This window comes from Narcine bancroftii, chromosome 14 (assembly GCF_036971445.1).
Source record: "Narcine bancroftii isolate sNarBan1 chromosome 14, sNarBan1.hap1, whole genome shotgun sequence".
Taxonomy (NCBI): Eukaryota; Metazoa; Chordata; class Chondrichthyes; order Torpediniformes; family Narcinidae; genus Narcine; species Narcine bancroftii.
Genome location: NC_091482.1, coordinates 42376654 through 42393393, shown reverse-complemented (window position 1 = coordinate 42393393; position 16740 = coordinate 42376654). Strand labels below are relative to the sequence as shown.

General features: G+C 40.2%; 1 non-coding gene across 1 annotated transcript; it reads left to right on the top strand.

The window, feature by feature from the left end:
- Positions 1 to 467: 467 nt before the first annotated feature.
- Positions 468 to 571, top strand: LOC138750054 (U6 spliceosomal RNA). The gene has a single exon (XR_011349044.1). It is a non-coding gene; the product is annotated as a U6 spliceosomal RNA (small nuclear RNA).
- Positions 572 to 16740: the final 16169 nt, after the last annotated feature.

Below are 16740 nucleotides of genomic sequence, written 5' to 3'. Positions count from 1 at the left end.
ATTAGCATAGTGGCTGGCGCAACACTGTTAAAGTGGTAATGACTGGGACCAGGGTTCGAATCCCGCACTGTCTGTAAGAAGTTTGTATGTTCTCCCCATGACTGCGTGGGTTTCCTTTGGGTGCTCCAGTTTTCTCCCACCCTTCAAAATGTACCAGGAATTGCAGGTCAACTGGGTGTAATTGGGCAACATGGGTCAAAAGGGCCTTTTAATGTGCTGTATGTCAAAATTTATAAAAATGCAAATTTATGACAATTTGTGCCCTACAAGATTTTGTGTTGGGACCATTGTTTGTAGTATATGTTAATGATTTGGATGTGGGAGAAAAGATCAGTTAGAATACTCTATATTTCTGTGAGTGAGTTGAAACCCTTAAAAAAAATCTCAAAAAGGGGGATATATATTTTTGAGACGATAAATTCACCGAAAAAAGCAGATTGATTTCAATTTGGAGTTAAGTTGATGCTGTGCTCGCTTTGGCAGCACATATACTAAAATTGGAATGATACAGAGAAGATTAGCATGGCCCCTGCGCAAGGATGACACGCAAATTCGTGAAGCATTATTTTTTAAAAAAAAGTTGATGCTGGAAACACCACCCCACTGCCGGTGCTGCCACTTTTGACACCTCCCCACCACTGGGCACCACCATAACTGCTCCTACCTGGGACCCTGAAGTCGCCATCACTGCTCCAGACTGGTAGGCCAAGGTTCCTGCTCCCGCTGGGAGCACAATATCGGCACTCCAGCAGAAAATATTTCCCTATCAGAGGGAGGTAAAACTGGAGATCATAGGTTTACAGCAAGGAAGAGGAGATTCAGAGGAGATATGAATGGGATTTTCTTCACCCAGAGAATGGTAAACACCTGGAAAGGGAAAATGAGCCAAGGAATTGGAGATGCATTTAACTTGGACAAGTTTAAGGTATTGCATTTTGACAACTCAATTCAGTAAATGGCAGGGTCATGGAGATTGTTATCGACTGAGAGATCTAAGTGTATAGGTACATAGTTCCTCGAAAGTAGTAACAGTGGTGGGCAGGGTTACGAAGAAAACTCTTTGGCATGCTTCTCTTCGTTCTTTAGGGTATTGCTTATGTAATGTGGATTGTGGAGGGTCATGTGACCTCTATCTGGAACCTGATTGGAGTGTGGATTGTGAGCATAATGTAGCCTCTCTGTCTGGAATCTGATGGGAATGTGGATTGTGGAGAGTCGTGTGACCTCTTTGGCTGGTGCCAAATCCAAAGTCACCTCATCTGCCAATCAAGGCTTTGATCTGCACACAGGTGAGGCTGATACACAATTGATCCTCGCAGATCACATGGACAGATCTTCCATTTAAAAAGCTGCTCTCTCTCTCTGTTTACTGCTGCCTGCATGAAAGCTATCACTGAACTCCAGGCTGTAGGCCACGGGCAGCTCCATAGGGCCAAATGCAATGTGCACATCCTGGATCCTGAGCCATGGGGAATGCTGGAGACCAAGTTCATTTGATATGCTTGTTAGTTGTTATTAATTTACTGTTTGTTAGTGTGCTGTGCCTGATAGAGATAGAGAGAGTTGATGGTACTATGTGTTTAACCCTCGAGAGTTGAGAATGTTTAGCAGTGATTTATTCGTACCCAAGGTGTAGTTATTTGTGTATTATTGCTGTGTATTTATTCATTAGTTGTGACCATTGCTGAACTCCAAGCTGCGAGCCACTCTGGAGGATCAACTCAATAGGCCCATCCTAGATCCCAAGCAACAGCAACACTGGAGATCAGGCTCATGCATAAATTCCTACCATGTTGAGATATCGCAAAGATGGTTTCCAACGAGATCGCTTCATGTAGCCAGACACCAAAGCAATTGCCCCAGCACAAATTCAACCTCCATCCTGCTTCCCTCCTTGCTTCTGTCTTATGCTGAATCAAGTTCATTTATTATCATATGACTGTATATTGACAACCAGACAAAACAGTATTAACCAGACCATGATGCACACATACCCACACATGCACAGCACATATATACACTACATAAAGTTATAATTAAAAATAAATACAACCAGGCAGTCCTGATTTTGATGTTCCTGCATCTCCCTCTCGATAGTAGAGGGTCAAAGATACTTTGAGCTGGATGGAATACTCTCAAGGGATGGAAAGAGTCCTCAATAATTCTTTGAGCCCTATTTGAACACTACAAGTAAATGTCATCAGTAGAGAAAAGAGACTCGAGCGATCTTCTTGACTGGTTTGATGATCATCTGTATTGACTTCTTGTCCAACACTTTGCAGCTACCATATCATGCAATGATGCATTCAGACCTTTAAAAATTATGTTCAGATGGGGGCCAGTAACCTTGCCCTCCTCAACCTCCTTAGGAAATATAGGCACTGTTGAGTTTTCCTGATTAATGAGGAAATGCTGTGGATCCAAGATGGGCCACCTTTTATGTGCACACCAAGAAACTTTGTTCTCTCCACTCTCTCCATGTCAGATATGTAAAGGAGAATGCTCAACCTTCATCCTCCTGAAGCCCACAATCATCTCCTTTGTCTTATACACGTTGAGTCTTAGTTTGTTGTTCTTGCACCATTTTGTGAGCTGTCCAAACTCGTCTCCGTTAGCCGACTCCTCATTGTTGCCAATGAGGCCAACTACTGTTGCATTATCTACAAACGATGATTTTGGCAATGCAGTCGTAGGTCAGCAGCATGAACAATAGTGGGCTGACCACACAGTCCTGAGGTGCGCCAGTGCTCAACGTGATGTGACTTGAGATTTTGCTACCAAATCAGACCGACTAGTTTTTTTTGGTCAAGAAATCCAGAATCAGCCGATTGGGATCAAAGAAGTGGGATGTGGTGCAGATAAAGGGCTCTTGTTTTTTATTTAAGTACCTGGGGTTTTTCAGTTTTCTTGTTTTTTTCAAGGGTCTTTGACCTCAACAGTGTTTGTGTTTTGTGTATTTGTATAATTTATGTACAGTAACTTTATTATGGTTATATTGCAGCATGGGGGTGGGGGAGGGGAGTGGTAGGGAGGGGAAAATGGACACTGAATGTTATACATAAGTGTTGTAAGAAAGTGTATTGTTGTCTGAATCTATAAATCAAAAATATTAAAAAAAGAATTCCAGAATCCAGCTTTCAGGGAGGGATGTTCAATTCCAGCAAGGACAGTTTATCTCGCAGCTTCTGAGGTTTGATTGTGTTGAATGCTGAACTAAAGTCAATGAACAACAGCCTGGCATATGAGGCATCGTTCTCTTGGGTCAGGATGGAGTGGAGTGTTAAGGCTACAGCATGATCAGTGGAGCATGGTAGGTCCAATGTCGCTGGAAGGTGACATTTTATACATTTCATTACCAGTTGCTCAAAGCATTTCATGATCGTAAAGGTCAGTGCTACTGGGTGGTAGTCATTTAGTCGAGTTACCATTACACTCTTGAACACTGAAGTGATGGTGGCTGCCTTGAATTCTGCAGGGACTGTGTATTACTTCAGTGAGATGTTGATGATGTCCGTAAGGATCTCTGTCAGCTTGGCCGCACAGTCCCTCAGAACCCAACCAGGAATATTGTCTGGTCCTGCTATTTTGTGTGGGTTCACCATGGAAAGGATCCTCCTCACCTCAGCAGCAGTTATTGCAGGATGCTTGTTCTTCAAGGGAGCAAGGCTTTCTTGGTGTGACATTGTTTTTCTCATCAAACTGTGCATCGAAGGCATTCAACATATCAGGAAGGGAGGCATCATTGTTATTGACCCATAGTCAGTTATGGTTTAAATACCCTGTTGCTGGTATTACACAGGTGCTTGTGGATCCCCTGCTTTGCCTTCATGATTGCCCAGGAGAGTTCAGCCTTTGTTGATCTTAATGCTATCTTGTTACCAGGCTAGTACATGCCCTTTGAATGAATAATCTTAACATGCATTTTCACTTAATGTTCTCTCCATTCATGGTCTGCTTTGTTGCCAGAGTCTGTCCTCATCTCAGTCAATCAACTAAGTTTTGCTTTAATAACTATGACATTGCCTAGGAATAAGGCTTCATGAACATTTACATTTTATTTTGTGAAGCAATGCAGATCACCATTTTGTTTGGGCACCTGCCTACATTTTGCTCACACCTTGATGAAGGGCTCAAGCCCAAAACATTGGTTATATATTGTTATCTTTGCAATATAAAGAACATGTTTGACTTGCTGAGTTTCTCCAGCATTGTGTTTTTACTATTTTTGATGTAGATTACTGGTTCTTTGATAAATGCAAAGAAATATATGCTTCATATACAACTGCTATGTGATCGAACAATTAACCAAATATATTGCTTGTGCTTTCAGTTACTTCATTTTATGTCAGTTGTATTCCTCCCCTGCAACCCTTCTACGCCCCATCCATAGTTTTTGAAGGTATCAAATGTTTACTGAGTTGATTCCACAGAGATATTCTGATTGTTGACGCCATTGTGCAAATCTTGGCCCCTGGAGGAAATTACCCTGGAGAGTGTTGTAGAGACATGATGGAGGCAAGAGCATCTTAAAGTCGACATTTGATTTGTTGAAACAAAGCCTTTGATGCTTCAACTGCTCCAGATTACATAGTGTAACAAAGGGTGCAGTGAAAATAAACTGCTGGGATACTGTTATTCGGAAATCATCGTACACAGTCAGCAGCACCGTTAACAGATGTAAAATCCCAGAGAGAGCTCTTTGATTTTCAGAGGGACTGGTTGCTGCATATTGGTGACAAACATTCTCATCATTCATAAGCAGATGACAATGACTTTAGATGGCAAGCAACATCATGTAACAAAGACTGAAAGACTGTTCAAAAATTGGATGTGTAAATGTAATTGTGGAATCAAAATGAATCTTTAATTCACTGGCATGCATTTGCTGAAAGTGCTGTGTTAGCTTTTTCCAGCAGTAAGCAAGAATGTTAATGCAATGTTAATTGTCATCAAGGTTTTTTCTAATTTAGTTACAGCACAGTTGCAGGCCCTTCCGGCCAATGAGCCCTTGCTATCCAAATACACCAATGAAGCTGCAAACTCTGTAGGTTTTTAGAGAGTGAGAGACTGTGGTGTTTCTTTTATTGTAATAAAGAAACTTGGATTCCTTTTTAAAAACTACTTTATTAGCTAAAGCACAAACACAACCAGGTGGAGGCATCCATCTTAAATCTAACCCAAGCTGTCACAAACTAGTCTCTGACTCCTTCTAGTGGTCAAGGGGATCACTCGCACTCTATCACTGCACAGGCCATCTGGAGGAAACCGACACAGTCAAGGGGGAAAGGTGCAAACTCCTTACAGACAGCTAGAATTTAATCCGGGTCACTAGCACTGTATCAGCATTGCGCTAACCACTACACTAATTGTGCCGCCATTGGAAATCATTCTTGGTGCTACACTCTACCTGAGTTCTTCTAGCTTTCTGTTGCCTCCATTCTGGTCTTTTTTTTTCCTTCTTCAGCTCTTCTGCCTCTGTTTCTCAAATTGTCTACTTCTCCCACACATCTTGTTCTGTAATTTTCTCAGCAATTGTATTTATATTTTCCATTACGATCCATTGCTTCTTTTAGCTCCAATCTCAGCTGCTGCTGGTGTCGTTGTTAAATTGCTGGCCAAGGAACAATCCAGAGGCAAAATATCATAAACCCCCAATCCCCAATTATAGCAACTGTGGAATTTAGCTTGTTAATTATGTTAATTATGTAGAAGTTGAAAAAGAAACTAGTTATTGCAAATGATGACTGAAAAACTATAGATTGTTGTGAATAAAAAGATCTGGTTCATTAATAACCATCAGGCTGGTTGACTCTTATCTGGCCAAACAAACAATTCATTATCAAAAGGTTAGCTTGCCACTATGACCTTGAAGAAATTGGGAATGGGCAATAAATGGCAGCTCACCAGTAATGAAAAGTTAATTAACAAATTATTCCACAATTTCCTCTCAGGGCTCATATACCATTGATTGTTTCCAAACAATCAACTGATTTCTCACCCTTGCCAATATTTGCTGGATGTAATTTATTGTCTGGTCACTCCTCAGTTTTCTGTGGATAGAAATATTCTTTTAAAAGTTGGTGGGGGCTAGTGACAGATACGTAGTGAGAATTTTCTGCGTAGAGGAATTTTATTGAGCTTCTTCATGTATCAGGATTTGACGAGGTGAGCAAATTAATAAATTCTTTAAACTTTGACTTTTATTCATGGGATATATATGCTGCAACACTTTGAAATATTTTGCCCAATCTTCCTTTCTCTGCTGACTTTGAGAATCATTCAGAATAAATAAAGTGGAACAAACATCTCTGAGCAGGACCCCAAAGACTGTGCTATCCAACAGATATTGCAACATCTACCTCTGAGCTCTAATTAATTTTCTCACCTTGTCCAATCTTGATACAGTGATGGGTTATATTTTATATATAAATATGTTTTTAAAAAATGGTTTTTGGGGGGTTTAGAGTGTAGGTCACTTCACAAACAGCTACTTCCAAAAGCCATCTCATTTCAAATGCCAGAGCTTTGCTCAAGCCAGACATCCAGGCTCCGAGTGCCTTTGCAAAGATAATGAAACTGGTTTAGAAGGAACTTCAAAACCAGGTGCAAATGGATTGAAGCCCAGGCTAAAGTCCTGATAAAGATCTTTCAAAGATTGTGTTTGGAGCCTTGGAAGTGCTTGTTTGGTTTTTACAAGCAGAGAAGGGCCTTTACATGCTCTTTGACCCCACAATTCTATGACCCTATGGCTGAACATCCTGCTCATATTTATTGTTTCCAAAGATATTCTTTAATTTCATCTTCAACTGAATGATCATAACAACCTGTCTGGAACAAATGGTTGAATGACAACCTGAATTTAACTCTATCCTCAATAGAATAGCTTTTTTCTTCCCTTTCAAGTACTCCTCATCTGTGTCTTAAATCGACTCCACAAAATCTTGAGTCTATGTCCCCAGTTCCTGTGGAAACTACTTTTCTTCTTATATTGTATCTATTCCTTTTGTGATTTTATATTTCTCCATGAGTAAAGTCCCAAACTAATCAATCTCTCTTCATAAGCTATCCCCTCATCTCCAGAATCAACTTCATGATGCTCCTCTGCACCACCTCCAAAGTCAGGAGATCCTTTCTCAGAAATGGAGACTAGAACTGCATACAGCACTGCATCGACCATCTCACCATATGTTTGAAGCAGGACGAACCTTCTCTTAAATTTAAACCCTCTTGCAATGAATGACAACATTTACCTTCCTGATCATCTGCTTGTAAATGTTAAAACCTTGTGTTTTTGACTCTTAGTTAATTTTATGCTCATCTCTTTAAGAAAGACTATTGTTTGTAGTGTTATCATAGTGACTATGACATAATATGTGATAATATCCGTGCAGACTAAGAGCTTGCATCTCATTCTTTGACGGACTAAGAAGGGGACATGGGCTGGAGATAATTTTCTTTGAATTTATCTTATTTCTTCTTGTATATCTCTTTGAAGTTGAATATTGTTATATTTTTAAATACAGTATATGCTTTGTTTATTCATAATTTTGGAAATCTTAATGCGAAGTTATGCAAAATGTTGATCTGTTTTATAAATGAATTAAAGCTACATAAAGCTGCATCTATGAAGTTTGGTTTAATGGATTAAAGAGATTGTAATTTGGAATATCGGAGCCCACTTTGCCTTGAAGATACGTTTTGAAATTAGGAAATACGAGAATCTGGAAAGTGTCATCTATATTTTGATTCAAATAAAATTTTTAATTGTTAGCTTTGATTGGAAGAAAAGCTCATAAAATTTGTCTGAAAGAACTCAACTTGTTAAAAGCAGAGACATCCTCACTGTAACAATAGAATATTCCAATTCTGCAAGAACCTGTCTTTGTTGACTGTGAATTGCACAGTTTAAACCAAGCCAAGGACTGCAAGACACCTGTGTCCTTGGAAAGGTAAGATACAGCTCTGGTTTGCAGAATCTAACAGGAATCCCAGAATTTGTTATTATAAACACCTGATAAGACAGCTTGTGTGAAGTACCACAGATTCAACCAAGTAGCAATCCTCTTAAAGGGACAAAGTAAGATACAAATTTGTTTACAGTTCCCAGAAACCAAAATAAGCCAGGCTGCTGTGTGGAAAAACCCAAGATGGATAAGAAGAAGTCTCTTTGAGCAAAAGACCTCAAGCAAACAGCTCCTCTCAAAGAATTGTTTGGTTGCGAGTTGAGCCAGCAACACTTGGCAGGAGGTTGGAGCTAGCCATCAAAAAAGAAGTGGCTTCAACTACCAAGCAAGAAGAAGACTCCGATAAGGCACTGCAGACCTCATTAGCTCACTTAAAGGTTAGTGGAACTGGAACAGATGAATGTATGTTGCAAAGCCCCATGGGTGCTGTACCAAGTGAAATGCAGTATCTGAAAATTCAGGTGAATCCTGATGACAGTATATCCAAGATTATGAGCGCAGAAAGATCTTCAAAGTCTTCAAAGGCAACTAGAGCAAGTACAGCTTTGTGTGCTTCAAGCATGCTAAGTTGCAGGAGTCACGTGATGGAGTAGTGGCCGGTCAGGGAATTCCAGTCCTCTCCAGAAAAGTTGAAACAAAACGCACAAAACACAAAGGTACAAGAGTAAAAATTAAAACAAAGTAAAAATAAACGTGAGAAGAAAATGGCAGCGAAGAGAGAAAAGTCGAAAACAACGGGAAGAAGAGAAGATGAAAGAACGTCAGAAGAAGAAGGTGAAGGCCTTACCTGTCCGAGGAGGCCCGCCGCGGAGAGAGAAGCCCGCTCCCTCAGGTCAATGGAAGTCCCGGGCTCGGGACTACAAAAATGGCTCGCAGAGCCGAGTAAAAGTGCGCAATGGCGCATGAAAAAAAACACACTGACGGGAGGGGGAACAGCTGTGGAGTGATCTCCACAGCTGAGAGAGACACCTGCAACACAGCAGCAGGTGCAGAACATGGAAAATATCGACAACAAGAAAGAAGAGGGTAAAAAGAAAACAAGGAAACAACAGATGGTCAACCCAGAGGAAGAAGAAGAAGAACAACAGAAAGAAATGGAAGAAGAGAAAGGCAAGACAATGGATATATCTTTTTTTAAAGAATATATGGAATCATTGAAAGAATGGCAATTACAAGAATTTAATGAGATAAAAAGAAGAATTAAGAATGCAGAAGAAAAAATGAATAAAATAGAAATGGTCATATCAGAGATAGGAAAAAGAGTGGAAAATGTGGAAGAACGAGAAATAATCGTAGAAATGGAAGTAGAGGACTTAAAAGAGAAATTAGAAGAATCTAATAAAAAAGTTAAAGAGGCACATGAGCTGTTAGCTCAGAAGATAGATATAATGGAAAACTATAATAGAAGAAATAATATAAAGATAGTGGGCCTTAAGGAAGATGAAGAAGGCAAGAATATGAGAGAATTTATAAAAGATTGGATCCCCAGGGTCCTAGGAAGACCAGAATTACAGGAAGAAATTGAAATAGAGAGGGCACATAGAACATTAGCCCCGAAACCACAACCGCAGCAAAAACCAAGATCCATTTTAGTAAAATTTTTAAGATATACAACAAGAGAAAATATATTGGAGAAAGCAATGAGAGGAGAGGAGAGGAGAGGAGAGGAGAAGGACAGAAAAGAAAAGAGTCCGGGGCAGGTAAGAAAACTTTTTAAAAAGTCTCTTACCAGGGTCTGCGGGGAGGAGTCGGCGTCGGAGGCGGCCATTGGTCGAGCCAGCGTACAGGAGAGTGTGACGGGAAGGTAAGGTCTTTTTAAAGACTCTTACTGGGGACAGAGCTTAGCAGTAGGGAGAGGAGAGGAGAGGAGAGGAGAGGAGAGGAGAGGAGAGGAGAGGAGAGGAGAGGAGAGGAGAGGAGAGGAGAAGGACAGAAAAGAAAAGAGTCCGGGGCAGGTAAGAAAACATTTTTAAAAGTCTCTTACCAGGGTCTGCGGGGAGGAGTCGGCGTCGGAGGCGGCCATTGGTCGAGCCAGCGTACAGGAGAGTGTGAAGGGGTTAATTGGTAAAAGGCCAATAAATAAGAGGGACAGCGAGCGGCCCAGCGAGTGAGTGGCCCAGTGAAGGAGTGGGACTTCCAGGCTTTGGCTCATCAGGGTTCGGCGAAAGCAGGCGGAGAGAAAGCTAAGATAGTCTTCATTACTTCTTCATTGGGGTAAGGGATGAGTGTTAAGGCTGTGTGTTGTCGGGAGTGCCGGATGTGGGAGGTCCTGGAGTCTTCCAGACTCCCGGATGTCCATATCTGCACTAGGTGTGTCGAGCTGCAGATTGTCAGGGACCGTGTTAGGGAACTAGAGCTGCAGCTCGATGACCTCAGACTGGTTAGGGAAACAGAGGTAGTCATAGACAGGAGTTACAGCCAGGTGGTCACGCCAGGGCCACGGGAGGATGAAAGGTGGGTAACTGTTAGGAGAGGGACAAAAGAACGTAAGGTGCCAGAGACGAGCCCTGTGAATGTAACCCTCAGCAATAAGTACGCCTCTTTGAGCACTGTTGAGGGGGACATCAAGGTTGGGGGGAGTGACAGTGGCTGTGCCTCCGGCACGAGGTCGGCCCCTGTAGCTCAGAAAGGGAGGGAAAGGAAGAGGAGGGCAATTGTGGTAGGAGACTCCATAGTTAAGAGGACGGATAGGGGATTCTGCAGACGCAGCAAGGAGAACCGGATGGTGGTTTGCCTCCCTGGTGCCAGGGTCCGAGATGTTGCTGCTCGTGTCCCAGATATCCTAAAGTGGGAGGGACAGGAGCCAGAGGTCGTGGTACATGTAGGTACCAATGACATAGGGAGAATTAGAGAAGAGGTCCTAAAAAGAGAGTACAGGCAGTTAGGTAGGGAGTTAAAAAGAAGGACCGCAAAGGGGGTAATCTCTGGATTACTCCCTGTGCCACGTGACAGTGTGAATAGAAATAGAATGAGGTGGAGGATTAACACGTGGCTGAAGGGGTGGAGTAAGGGGCAGGTTTTTAAGTTTCTGGATAACTGGGACCTTTTTTGGGGGAGATGTGACCTGTACAGTAAGGACGGGTTACACTTAAATCCCAGGGGGACCAGAATCCTGGCAGAGGTATTTGCTAGGGCTACTCAGGATCCTTTAAACTAGAATGGTTGGGGGGAGGGAACAAAATAGTACAGAGCAGTAAGGAGAAGGTTAGAATGCAAACAATGAAAGTTTGTAGTAAGTATTTGAATATGGATGGGCAGGTAATAGAGAAGGGAAATGCTCTGGAAGAAGATGAAGGGCAATTGGCAGGAAAAGTAAATAATGTTGTTCTTAAAGATGAGGGAAAACAGGGATTAAAAAATGGGAAATCCCTGAAATTCATATATTTTAATGCCAGGAGTATTGTAAAAAAGGTAGATGAGCTGAAGGTGTGGATTGATACTTGGAAGTATGATGTGGTAGCGATTAGTGAGACATGGTTGCAGGAGGGATGTGATTGGCAACTGAATATCCCTGGGTTTCGTTGTTTTAGGTGTGATAGAGTCGGAGGGGCAAGAGGAGGTGGGGTTGCATTGCTTGTCAGGGAAAATATTACAGCGGTGCCTAGGAAGGATAGATTAGAGGGCACATCCACAGAGGCTATTTGGGTGGAACTGAGGAGTAGAAAAGGAGAGGTTACACTTGTAGGGGTGTATTATAGACCACCCGGAGGGGACCGAGACCTAGAGGAGCAAATCTGTAGGGAGATAGTAGATATTTGTGATAAGCACAGGGTTGTAATTATGGGAGATTTTAATTTTCCACATATAGATTGGGAAACACATTCTGTGAAAGGAATGGATGGGTTAGAGTTTGTGAAATGTGTGCAAGATAGTTTTTTACAACAATATGTAGAGGTGCCGACCAGAGAAGGAGCAGTGTTAGATCTACTGTTGGCAAATGGGATGGGTCAAGTGACGGAGGTTAGTGTTGGCGAGCACTTCGGGTCCAGTGATCATAATGCCATCAGCTTCAATGTCATTATGGAAAGAGAGAAATCAGGGCCAAGGATTGAGGTTTTTGATTGGGGAAAAGCTAGATTTGAGGAGATGCGAAAGGACTTGCAGGGTGTGCATTGTTTTATGGGCAGGATGTAGTAGAGAGATGGAAGTCTTTTAAAGATCAGATTTTGAGAGTGCAAAAGCTTTATGTTCCTGTTAGGTTAAAAGGAGGGGCAAAAGGTTTGAGAGAGCCGTGGTTTTCAAGGAATATTGGAAACTTGGTTCGAAGAAAAAGGGAGGCGTACATTAGATATAAGAAGCATGGAGTTAAGGAGATGTTTGAAAGATACATTGAATGTAAGAGGAATCTTAAGAGAGGAATTAGGAAAGCTAAAAGAAGGTATGAGAAAACTATGGCAAGCAGGGTGAAAACTAATCCAAAAGAGTTCTACAAATATGTTAATGGTAAGAGGAAAGCTAGAGACAAAATTGGTCCCTTAGAAAATCAGAGTGGAAAACTGTGTGTGGAACCTAGAGAAATGGGGGAGATATTGAACAGTTTATTTTCTTCGGTATTCACTAAGGAGAAGGATATTGGGAGATGTGGGATAAAAAAAGCAAATTGGGTAAATATGGGGAATATAGAGATTACAAAAGGTGTAGTTTTAAGGCTTTTGAAGAATATAAAGGTGGATAAGTCTCCGGGACCAGACGGGATCTTCCCCAGGACATTGAGAGAAGTGAAGGAGGAAATAGCAGAGGCTCTGGCGGTAATTTTTCAAATGTCATTAGATATGGGGATAGTGCCGGAGGATTGGCGCGTTGCGCATGTGGTTCCGTTATTTAAAAAGGGTTCAAGGAGGAAGCCTGGCAACTATCGGCCTGTAAGTTTGACGTCTGTGGTAGGTAAATTAATGGAGAAAATTCTTAGAGATAGTACTTATAAACATCTGGATAGACAGAGTCTGATCAGGAGCACTCAACATGGATTTGTGGGAGGAAGGTCATGTTTGACCAATCTGATTGAATTTTTTGAAGAGGTGACTAGGAATGTGGATGAGGGTAGCGCAGTGGATGTTGTCTATATGGACTTCAGTAAGGCCTTCGATAAGGTACCACATGGAAGGTTAGTTAGGAAGGTGCAGTCTTTAGGTATAAATTTTGAGATAGTCAAATGGATTGAACATTGGCTGAAAGGGAGAGGCCAGAGAGTGATAGGTGGAATAGTGGATAATGAAGAAGGTTTTCAAGGATTGCAGAGGGATTTGGGCTGCTTAGAAAAGTGGGCTGAAAAATGGCAGATGGAATTTAATGCTGATAAGTGTGAGGTGCTTCATTTTGGTAAGAAGAATCAGAATAGGACATATGTGGTAAATGGGAGAGCATTGAGGAATACAGAAGAGCAGAAAGATTTAGGAGTGACGGTACATCGTTCCCTGAAGGTAGAAACTCACGTGAATAGGGTGGTGAAGAAGGCTTTTAGTATGCTGGCCTTTATCAATCATTGCATGGAATATAGGAGTTGGGAGGTGATGTTGAGATTGTATAAGACGTTGGTGCGGCCTAATTTGGAGTTCTGTGTGCAGTTCTGGTCGCCTAATTATAGGAAGGATATGAACAGAGTGGAGAGAGTGCAGAGAAGGTTTACCAGAATGTTGCCTGGGTTTAAGCATCTGGAGTATGGGGAGAGATTGGACAAATTGGGTCTTTATTCTTTGGAGCGTAGAAGGTTGAGAGGGGATTTGATAGAAGTATTTAAGATTATGAAAGGGATAGACAGAATGGATGTGGATAGACTATTTCCGTTAAGAGGAGGAAAGTTTAAAACAAGAGCACATGAGTTAAGAATTAAGGGGCAGAGGTTTAGAGGTAACATGAGGGGGAACTTCTTTACTCAGAGAGTGGTAGCTGTGTGGAATGATCTTCTGGGAGAAATAGTGGCGGCGGAGTCAATTGTATTATTTAAGAAAAGGTTGGACAGGTATATGGATGAGAAGAAGATGGAGGGTTATGGGCATTGTGCAGGGAGGTGGGATTAGAAAGGGGTGTTTGGTTCGGTGCGGACTAGAAGGGCCTAATGGCCTGTTTCCGTGCTGTAATTGTTATGTTATGTTATGTTATGTTAAAATAAGAGAAGACAAAAAGCCACTGGAATACAAAGGTCAAAAAATTTTTTTCTATCCAGACATAAGTTTTGAACTCCTGAAGAAGAGGAAGGAGTTCAATACAGCAAAAACGATCTTATGGAAAAAAGGATATAAATTTATGTTAAAATACCCAGCGGTACTGAAAATAGTTATTCCAGGGCAACAAAACAGACTATTCTCGGATCCAGAGGAAGCACGAAAATTTGCAGAACAACTACAAAACAAGCAGAGAGATGAAGACATGTAATGAGAGTAAAAATGACCACGAACTATATGTATGTGTGTATATGGGTATATATATATATAGGTGTGTATGTATATATGTGTATACATGAGTGTATCCGTATTTAAAGGAAAATATATAGAGTATAGATAAGAATTAATAAGGGAATGAAAGGGAATAGAGGGAATAAGGAGGGAATTAAAAGAGTGACCTTTGTTATATATGAAAATTGAAATCTTTTCTGGGGGTGCTGGGTGGGGAGGAGTTACGGTCACTGCAAAATCAGTTGATGCTTGTGAGTGAATTCGCAAATCCAAATGGAGAGGGGAGATGTGGTTGCTCGGCAAGGGAGAAAGGGCAACTCAGGAGGGGGAGGGGAGAATGGGGTTAAAGAAGTTTTAAGTAGGAAAATAAGAAAAATGTTTGATGTTTTAGAAATGTTGTCTTATAAAGTGTTCAAAACAAGAAAGCAGAAATGGATAAAAAGGAAAGGTGATGATGGAGAAATGAAAAAGGAAGATAAACAAAGTATGAAATGGCTACGTTGAACGATATGACTTTAAATATTAACGGAATACATAACTAAATCAAAAGGAAGAAACTGCTAAATTTACTGAAAAAAGAAAAAATTGTTATAGCATTTGTGCAAGAAACACATTTTACTGAACTAGAGCAGAAGAAATTAAAGAGAGATTGGGTAGGACATGTAACAGCAGCGTCTTATAATTCAAAAGCAAGAGGAGTAGCTATATTAATCAGTAAAAATATACCAATTAAAATAGAAGAGGAAATAATAGATCCAGCAGGGAGATATGTAATGATAAAATGTAAGATATATTCGGAGTTTTGGAATCTATTCAATGTATATTCACCTAACGAAGAAGATCAAAAGTTTATGCAAGATATTTTTTTGAAGATAGCAGATACGCAAGGAAACATATTAATAGGAGGGGATTTCAACCTTAAGTTGTATTCAAATATGGACAAAACTGGGAAAAAAATTAACAGAAAGAACAAAGTAACCAAATTTATAATTAAATCGATGCAAGAAATGCAACTTTTGGATATATGGAGGAAACAACACCCAAAGGAAAAGGAATATTCATATTATTCTGGTAGACATAAAACATACTCAAGAATAGACCTATTTCTGTTATCAGCTCGTAGCAAGATAGAGTAAAAAAAAACAGAATATAAAGCTAGAATATTATCGGACCATTCACCCTTGATATTAATAATAGAGTTAGAGGACATCCCTCCAAGAATGTATAGATGGAGATTAAACTCCATGCTACTTAAAAGGCAGGATTTTAGAGAATTAATTGAAAGACAAATTAAAATGTACTTTGAAATAAATACAGAATCAGTGAAAGATAAGTTTATACTATGGGATGCAATGAAAGCGTTCATTAGAGGGCAAATAATAAGTTATGTAACCAAGATGAAGAAGGACTACAATCAGGAAACAGAGCAGTTGGAAAGGGAAATAGTAAATATAGAAAAAGAATTAGCAATGAAGAAAGACACAACTAAAAGAAGAGAATTGGCAGATAAAAAAATAAAATATGAAACACTACAAACATATAAGGTGGAGAAGAACATAATGAAGACAAAACAGAAATATTATGAACTAGGGGAAAAAACGCATAAAATTCTAGCATGGCAGTTTAAGACAGAACAAGCTAAATTGTATACCTAAAATGGATGAGCGGGGGGGGTGGCGGGGTGGCTTGGGAGGAGGGAGTGGGGGGGGAGAAAAAGTCACTGTATATGTGTGAAAAAGAAATAGTGTATATCATGGCTAATGTGATTTATGGTGTGAAAAATAAAAAAAATTTTAAAAAAAGGAAAAAAGACAAACAAATCACATATAATCTAACGGAGATTGATGAAAACTTTAGAGAATTCTATGAACAATTATACCAAACTGAAAACGAAGGGAAAGAAGGCAAAATAGATGAATTTTTAACTAAAATTGAACTACCAAAATTACAAATAGAGGAACAAAATAAATTAACAGAACCATTTGAAATAGTAGAAATACAAGAGATAATAAAAAAACTACCAAATAATAAAACACCAGGAGAGGATGGATTCCCAATAGAATTCTATAAAACATTTAAAGATTTATTAATTCCTCCCCTCCTGGAAGTAATCAACCAGATTGACAAAACACAAAGCTTACCAGATTCATGTAAAACAGCAATAATTACAGTAATACTAAAGCAAGGGAAAGATCCACTCGCACCAGCATCATATAGACCAATATCATTACTTAACACAGATTATAAGATAATAGCTAAACTATTAGCAAACAGATTAGCAGATTATGTACCTAAAATGGTAAATCTAGACCAAACTGGATTTATTAAAAAAAGACGGACAACAGACAATATTTGTAAATTTATTAACTTAATTCATGCAGTAG